Raw genomic sequence first — 8,644 nt, 5'->3', positions numbered from 1 at the left:
GCTAGACCTGTACCCGGTAATGCATTGTATGTTACTACTTCTATGAACATAAATACACATGGCAAGAATCAAGAGGCATAAGCATAAATGCATAACAGATAACAATATGGGCATACTATGGATATTAAGTAATGATATACCAAGGCAGATATAAACATAACCATTACTACTAGCTATAACCTATTAAGCATATCAAAATGACAATATCAAAAGTGATAAGTCAAAGGTTCCCACCTTAAAAAGAAGGTCATATCAGATAGATCCCACATCGAGATGCTCGTCTCGAATCAAAGTCTTGTAACAACATGCATATAATTAATCCACTCTAATATGTATCAGTAGCTAAATCAAAATTTCTATTAAACCAAGAAACCCCAAATTCCCTCATTAATCCCGGTAAACTACATAAATCGAGTCTAACCCACAGCTTAGATTAGATCCAACATTTAATCCTAATTATCAAGACAACCACTTGGATCAATCATACCTAATCTTTCCTAGCATCAATTCCAAGTGTAAGCTACAGAAAAGATCAAATTCTCTACACCTTACCTCAACTCAAGCCACCACTGTTGACTCACGGCCGGAAAATGCTGCTAGGAATTGTTGTTGGAGCTAGGAGAAGTCGCTGCCAGAAAACAGTGATTGTATCTACAGTGGTCAGCCAACCAATTAAACACAACATCCCTATATATAAAATGCACCTCCAATCTCTACCAAATCTGATATCAACCATGTCATACCTAAATCAGTGCCAATCGCTTCCTCTCTGTCGGGGACTTCACAGAAAGTGACTGAAGAGGTGGGCGAAGAAGGACCCAATGGTGGAATCTAAGCCACAGGAGAAGATCGACAGCACTACCTCGACCGGCGATGTCTCCGATCTGGCCTTCGACAAGGAGGCAACATCAGCACAGGGAGAAAACTAGAGTTTGGATCCTTGCTCCTGGCTGAAAACCAACCCGTGTAGAGGTGGCACCTCGGATCAGGAAGACGAGAACTCGGACGACGGTTGATCGGGAGCTAGGGCACAGAAGAATGAAGGACTTGGGTGCTCGGCTTCTGGCAAGAGGAGATTGGGATGACATGGAGAGAAATCGACGTGAGGGAGAGGAAAAATAGGGACAAGAGGTGCCCATTCCTTCCTTGGCCGATTGGTTTTATTCGCGAGGAAGAAGAGGCATCACGAGGCGATGCATCTTCGGGTTGAGGAAGACGATTAGGTTAGGGGAGACGAAGAGAAGGTCGGCGAGATTTTGGGGATCGGGGAGGAAAAATAAAAAGGATAAGGGAATAAAAAGAAAACTTAGGATGTTAACTTAGGTTTTTATATATACTATAGGTTAATTAAATATATCAACTCCCACTTTAATTGGGATATCCAAACAGGCTTCCTCTTAGCCTATTGATTCATCCCCTTAAACTCATCAAACGAGCTCTGAAAATTTCCCAGAAAATCCCTAAAAACACCTAAAAATTCCCTTAAAGTTATCCGTCCTTACGGTATTTTACATTCTCCCCCACTAATAAAAATTTAGTCTCCAAATTTTGTTATTTACCATCAGCAAGTACAAACAATAGCTAAACAGTATAAATACTAAACAAAAATCTATCCCACATACCTCAAGTAAAAAGATGGGGGTATCGAGCTCGGATCATATCCTCGAGCTCGGATCATATCCTCGAGCTCTCAGGTAGCCTCCTCGTCAGAATGATACTGCCATCTGACTTTTACCAGCTGGATAGTCTTGTTCCACAGCTGACGCTCTCTGTGGTCCATAATCCATACCGGAACTTTCTCGTAGGTAACGTCAAGTTGAATGGGAATTGATATATCTGACAGAACATGTGTTGGGTCGGATACGTATCTCCTCAACATGGACACATGGAATACATCATGAATGCCTGCCAGAGAAGGTGGTAGTACCAGACGGTAAGCTACCGCTCCAATCCTCTCCAAGATCTGGAACGACCCAATGTATCGTGGACCTAGCTTACCTCGAAGGCCAAATCTCTTCACCCTTTTTGTGGGTGAGACTCTCAGAAATACATGGTCGCTAGTAGAGAACTCCAGGGGTCTTCATCTCCGATCAACATAACTCTTCTGGTGGTCCTGCGCCTCTGACATCCTCCTTCTGATAGTATGGACCAACTCTGCCTCCCGCTGAGCTCTATGAGGTCCTAGCAGCTGGGCCTCCCCAATCTCCTCCCAGAGGGTAAGTGCCCGACAAGGCCTACCATACACTGGTTTAAACGGTGCCATCTGGATAGCCGAATGATAGTTGTTGTTGTAGGCGAACTCAACTAATGGCAGGTGGTCCTCCCAGCTGCCTCCGAAATCCATAACGCAAGATCTCAGCAAGTCCTCTAATGTTTGGATGGTTTGCTGTGATTGGCCATCTGTCTGTGGATGGAATGTTGTACTGAAACAGAGTTGTGTGCCCAAAGCCTGCTGCAGACTCTGCCAGAACCAGGACATGACCATAAGTACCTATCCAATATAATGCTCAAAGGAACACCATGTAATCTGATGATCTCCCAACAATACAGCTCTACCAATTGATCTAGAGAATATTTCTTTTGAATCGCTAAGAAATGTATGGATTTGGTTAATCGGTCAACGATTACCCAAATCGCGTTATGGCCTTATCGTGTCCTAAGTAATCCCACCACAAAATCCATAGTGATGTGCTCCCATTTCCACTTCGAAATAAGAATTCTCTGAAGTAATCCAGCCGGTCTCTAGTGCTTAGCCTTCACCTACTGATAGACTAGACATCTAGCTACAAACTCCGCAATATCTTTCTTCATGTCGTTCCACTAATAGGAATGCCTCAAATCTCAATACATGTGGGTTCCGCCTGGGTGAATAGTAAATCGGGAGTGATGAGCCTCCTGAAGTAACTCCTCCATAATCGGGTTAGATTGAGGTACGCATAATCTACCTTGAAAATAAATAATACCGTCTCATCTCGGGTGAACTCTGTATGTTGCCCGGAAGCTATCTGGCTGCCAATAGATTGTAGGCGTTGATCACCGGCCTAAGCCTCTCGGATCCTTGCCCTGATCGATGACTGAGCAACCATGGTAACAAGGATACCTTGTTCTGTCTGTCCCTGCTTCTCAAGGCCCAACTCAGAGAAATCCTAAATCAAGTCCGTGACTAAAACTCGATGGCATGCTAAAGTTCTTCTGGACTTCCAACTAAGTGCATCGGCAACCATATTATCTTTTCCTGGGTGGTAGCTAATGGTACAGTCATAATTCTTCAGGAACTCCATCCATCTCCTCTGTTAGAGATTGAGTTCCTTCTGAGTGAAAAGATATTTGAGACTCTTATGATCAGTGAGAATCTCAAACATAATACCATACAGATGATGCCGCTAAATCTTCAAAGCAAAGATAATGGCGGCCAGCTCCAGATCATGTACTGGGTAGTTCTTCTCATACTCCTTAACTGTCAAGAAGCATAGGAGACTATCCTGCCGTGTTGCATCAAAAGAGCGCCCAAACCCCTATAGAGAAGCGTCAGTGTAGAGTATGAATCCGTCCTCTCTAGAGGGAAAAACCAAAACTGGTGATGACACTAATCTCTGCTTTAGCTCATGGAAGTTGGTCTCGCAGGCTTCTGACCACGTGAACTTCACGCCTTTCCTGGTCAGGCGTGTCAGCGACACAGAAATGCAGAGAAACCCTCAACAAACCATCGGTAATATCCAGCCAATCCCATGAAACTATGGATCTCCTAAACTGATTTCGGCTACTCCCAGCTGGTGATGGCCTCAATCTTCTGAAGATCTACCGAAATACCTATACTAGAAACCACGTGTCCGAGAAAACCAATTGAGGATAGCCAAAAAGCACACTTGTTGAACTTAGCATATAGACGATATTGTCGAAGAGACTCTAAGACTATGCGAAGATGTTGTGCATTTTCCTCCTCAAAATGTGAGTAGATCAAAATATCGTCGATAAAGATGATAACGAATCGATCTAGATACTCCAGGAAGACGAGGTTCATCAAATCCATAAATATCGCTGGAGTATTGGTAAGCCCAAATGGCATTACCAAAAACTCATAATGTCTGTATCTGGTGCAGAATGCTATCTTCTGAATATCATAATCTTTAACTCTCAGCTAATGATATCTGGATCGTAGATCAATCTTAGAATACACTGATGTACCTCTGAGCTGATCAAACAAATCCTCGATCCGTGGTAAGGGGTACTTATCTCTGACAGTTACTGCATTCAGCTGCCTGTAATTGATGCACAACATCAAAGTATCATCTTTTTTCTTGACGAACAATACCGAAGAACCCCACGGAGATACACTAGGGAAAATAAATCCCCTGTCCGATAACTCCTAGAGTTGAACATTTAGCTCATCCAACTCTTTCGGAGCCATACGGTAAGGAGCCTTCTATAACGCCCACCCCTCCAGCTAGTGGAGGCGGGGTTACTTTCTACATACATAACATACGTACATGAATTTCAAAAACAGCGGAAGTAATCATTTTTTTTCTTTTACTTTCATTTAAATCACAACTAATCATACGAGCATGCTTAGCATAGTTATGAACTTAAAGAGTCATAATATCCATTTCTAACATAAGCATAAGTAAAGTGATTATGCAAGTCATCAACATAAATTAAGCATAGTTCATATCAATCCTAAATCAACGTAAGCAGGTCTTTCTTTCTTAGCTAAGCCACCACCACACACATATCCTGCCCCTCCTGCTGCTCCTTTAGTTTATCCATCCTTTACCTTTATCTGTGGTACAAGGAAAGTAACTATAAGCACACAAGGCTTAGTGAGATTCTTTCCTACTCATAAAAAAAACACATGTCATAGCAAAATCATACAACATATAGCATGGACACATAAAACATCTAAACAACATATCATGCAAGAGTATCATATCACATTTTAACATAGCATAAAAGAGAACATCATATCATACCATATCATAGCATAAAAGAACATCATGTCATCTCATATCATAACATAAAAGAAACATCATGTCATATCATATCATAACATAATTGAAAGCATCATGTCATATCATATCATAACGTAAAAGTAAGCATCATGACATATCATATCATAGCAAAAAGAACATCATATCATAGCATAAGGAGAAACATCATATCATATCATAAACATATATGCAAGATGTCCTTTAAAACATGGGTAATATCATGTGCAAGATGTTTTTTAAAAAAAAAACATATCATATAATAATTGAACATGATATCATCATGAGGGCCCGGCTTGTACCACATATATACATAAATGCGCGCAATCCCTAGGACAGGGTAGCTAGCCCCGAACCTACTTGGGAACTAGGTTCGTACTACGACCGTCGACCTAGGGGCGTACTAAGGAGTTCATCCCTTTTTACTAGACCCGTTCATAGTCCGTCGGCCTAGGGGCGCTTATGGAGCCCACCCTTGGTACAAGTCATACAAAGTAAAATAACATGTCATATAATCATAGTATATCATGTTCATGTCATTCATAGCATATAATGTTCATGTCATTCATAATTCATCACGTTCATGTCATTCATAACTTAACTTAGCATGAAAAGTGCTCTTTGTCCCACTTGATAGGGAAGCAACTCTTAGGCCTTTCACTTAGCATATCATAAAGAGTGCTCTTAGTCCCAACAAATAGGGAAGCAACTCTTAGGCCTTTCACTTAGCATATCATAAAGAGTGCTCTTAGTCCCAACAAATAGGGAAGCAACTCTTAGGCCTTTACTTGTCATTTCATAAGCATACATACTTGAGCATATAGCACATCATAGGAGACATTTTAAATGCATGATTCATAAGCATACATAAATGAGCATATATCATATCATGGGAACATAATCATGCATGTGACATAAGTTAACATCTCCTAATTCATATCATGGCATGTGAAGCACATAAAGAGTCATAATTGGGTCTCAATCATCAACCTATCATAGGTGGCCGAAACATGCAAGGGATCACCTAGGTTGAAAGCAACATACAAGCATATGAACTCTAAACCAATTTCATGACATTTATCATAAGGAACATTATGAGCATATTTAGTTTAGGTTCTAAGCTTCCTAGGTCTACAAATCATGTTGTGGCCGAAACATGCAAAGCCTAAACCTAGGTTACAAATAGCATATAAACATGTGAACCCTAAACCAATTTCATATCATTTATCATAAGGAACATCGTGAGCATATTTAGTTTAGGTTCTAAGCTTCCTAGGTCTACAAATCATGTTGTGGCCGAAACATGCAAAGCCTAAACCTAGGTTACAAATAGCATATAAACATATGAACCCTAAACCAATTTCATATCATGTATCATAAGGAACATCATGAGCATATTTAGTTTAGGTTCTAAGCTTCCTAGGTCTACAAATCATGATGTGGCCGAAAGTCATGAAGTGTGAAACTAAGTTCTAAACCAAAGACAAGCATAAGAATATCATGTTAACTTCATATCATATCATAGGGAAAAACATGAGCATGTTAGGGTTGAGTTTAAGCTTGCCTAGCCTTTTTTAATCCTATCTTAGCCGAAAGTTCAAAGCATGAGTACCTAGTTCTAACCAACATGAAATCATAAGTACATCAAGTTATCTTCATACCATATCATGAGGAAGATCATAAGTAAGTTGGATTTGTGTTTAAGTTTTCCTAGGCTTTTAAACTTGTCATGGCCGAAACCCTAAGGTGGGGTTCATCTAATTCTAAGTAACATACAAGCATGAAACACCAAGGAAACATTCATATCATGTCATAAGAAAGATCATAAACATGTTAGATTTGAGTTTAAGCTTTCCTAGGCATTTAGTCTCCTCATGGCCGAAACCCTAAGGTGGGGTTCATCTAATTCTAAGTAACATACAAGCATGAAACACCAAGGAAATATTCATATCATGTCATAAGAAAGATCATAAACATGCTAGATTTGAGTTTAAGCTTTCCTAGGCATTTAGTCTCCTCATGGCCGAAACCCTAAGGTGGGGTTCATCTAATTCTAAGTAACATACAAGCATGAAACACCAAGGAAATATTCATATCATGTCATAAGATAGATCATAAACATGTTAGATTTGAGTTTAAACTTTCCTAGGCTTTTAAACTTGGCATGGCCGAAAGTTGCAAGAACCTTCCTAGGTTTTTAAGCCATTTAAATTTATGGAAAATCATGAGCTACTTGTACCACAGGTGAGGGAATACTCACTTTCTTTCACATGTGGTTCCTAAAGAAAATGGTACCCTTGTGAGGAGGAAGAAGAGAGCTTCTCCTTCTAGCACTCCCTTTTCTTCTCTTGCTTGGAAGGGTAGATCTTGAAGGCTCCTTCTTGTGGATTAGTATTCTTAGGAAGAAAAACCTTAGGTGGATTTCGGAATTAGGAGAGGGAGAGCTTTAGGTTTCGGCAATGGTGAGGAAGAGGAAAAGAAGGAAGAAAAATGAAATCCCTTTCTTTCTTTCCTCCTTATGCTAAGTGGGAGGAAGAAGCAAAGATGAACTTTGCCTTCCCTTTCTCCTTAACTCATTTATATTTTTCCCTAATGAGAAACATGTCCCCATTCATCCCCTTAATTCTTCTAATCCCATCTCCTCCTTCATCCTCACGAAAATGAAAGGAAGAAAGAAGGGAAAGACAATTTGTCTTTTGCTTGTTCTTTTCTTAATCAAGAGAAGGAGGAAGAAAGCTACTTAATATTTTCTTGTTTCCTTCTCTTAACCATACTCTTACTTTATCTAAAATTTCCATCCCCCTTTCAACAATAATTCATGATGGCCTATTGGTCATTCCATAACTCCTAAAGTTTGCCATTTAATTAAAAGGTTCAAGGTTCAATCCTTGACCTCACCTCTTTTCTTTTTATATATTTTTGGTTCTGTCTCCCTTTTTATTCTACAAAAAAGAAAGGATACTCACATATATATAACTACTAGATTTCGTGGGTGTTACAACTTCGATGCCGACGTGGTCCCTGGAACTAGCTCAATTGCAAACTCCACTTGCCTTAGGGGAGGCAAACCTGGTAGCTCATCTGAAAATACATCCGGATACTCTCGGACCACTAGAACGTCTGAGAGCTGAGAACTACTACTATCATCAGCATTAATCAATGACAATAGAAATCCCTGATAGCCATGTGACAGCATCTTCTAGAAATGGTAGATATACCGTCGTCCCTGATGCTAGTGAAATCCCACGAGGGATTTGGAGGTCATAATGTGACCACCCTTGTCTGGCAATCAACCATGACATGATATGCTGATAGCCAATCCATGCCAAGGATAATGTCGAACTCAACTATTTCTAATACTAATAAATCTACAGTGAGTATAATGTTGCCAAAGTCTAATGGACATCCTCTGACCTCCTGTGTGACATCCAATGTATCACCAGACGGTAGGGAAACAGTCAGTCGCTGTGGTCTAAGAGTAGGTAGTCTACCAATCATCCTCATAAATACACAAGAAATAAAGGAATGCAAACTACCAATATCAATTAGCATATCAGCTGACAATGCATAAAGTAAAATCATATGGTGGAAGACGGATCCGTCAGCCCGCTGTGCATCCTCTCTGGTAACCGCGTGAATTCATCTAGTCTCTGGCGAGGGTG

At 40.3% G+C, this 8,644-nt stretch overlaps 1 long non-coding RNA gene across 2 annotated transcripts; it reads right to left on the bottom strand.

Moving 5' to 3' along the window:
* Nucleotides 1–333: 333 nt before the first annotated feature.
* LOC122053842 lies at nucleotides 334–1,315 on the bottom strand. 2 transcript variants are annotated; one of them, XR_006132395.1, is made up of 2 exons: nucleotides 744–1,315; nucleotides 334–651 (listed from the first exon to the last, which is right to left on the bottom strand). It is a non-coding gene; the product is annotated as an uncharacterized LOC122053842 (long non-coding RNA). The 2 variants fall into 2 exon arrangements; XR_006132396.1 differs by having other exon boundaries at nucleotides 334–628.
* Nucleotides 1,316–8,644: the final 7,329 nt, after the last annotated feature.

The sequence above is a fragment of the Zingiber officinale genome, chromosome 3A (genome assembly GCF_018446385.1).
Source record: "Zingiber officinale cultivar Zhangliang chromosome 3A, Zo_v1.1, whole genome shotgun sequence".
Taxonomy (NCBI): Eukaryota; Viridiplantae; Streptophyta; class Magnoliopsida; order Zingiberales; family Zingiberaceae; genus Zingiber; species Zingiber officinale.
Note: the sequence above shows the minus strand (reverse complement) of the source record. Positions and strands in the feature narration are given on the sequence as shown.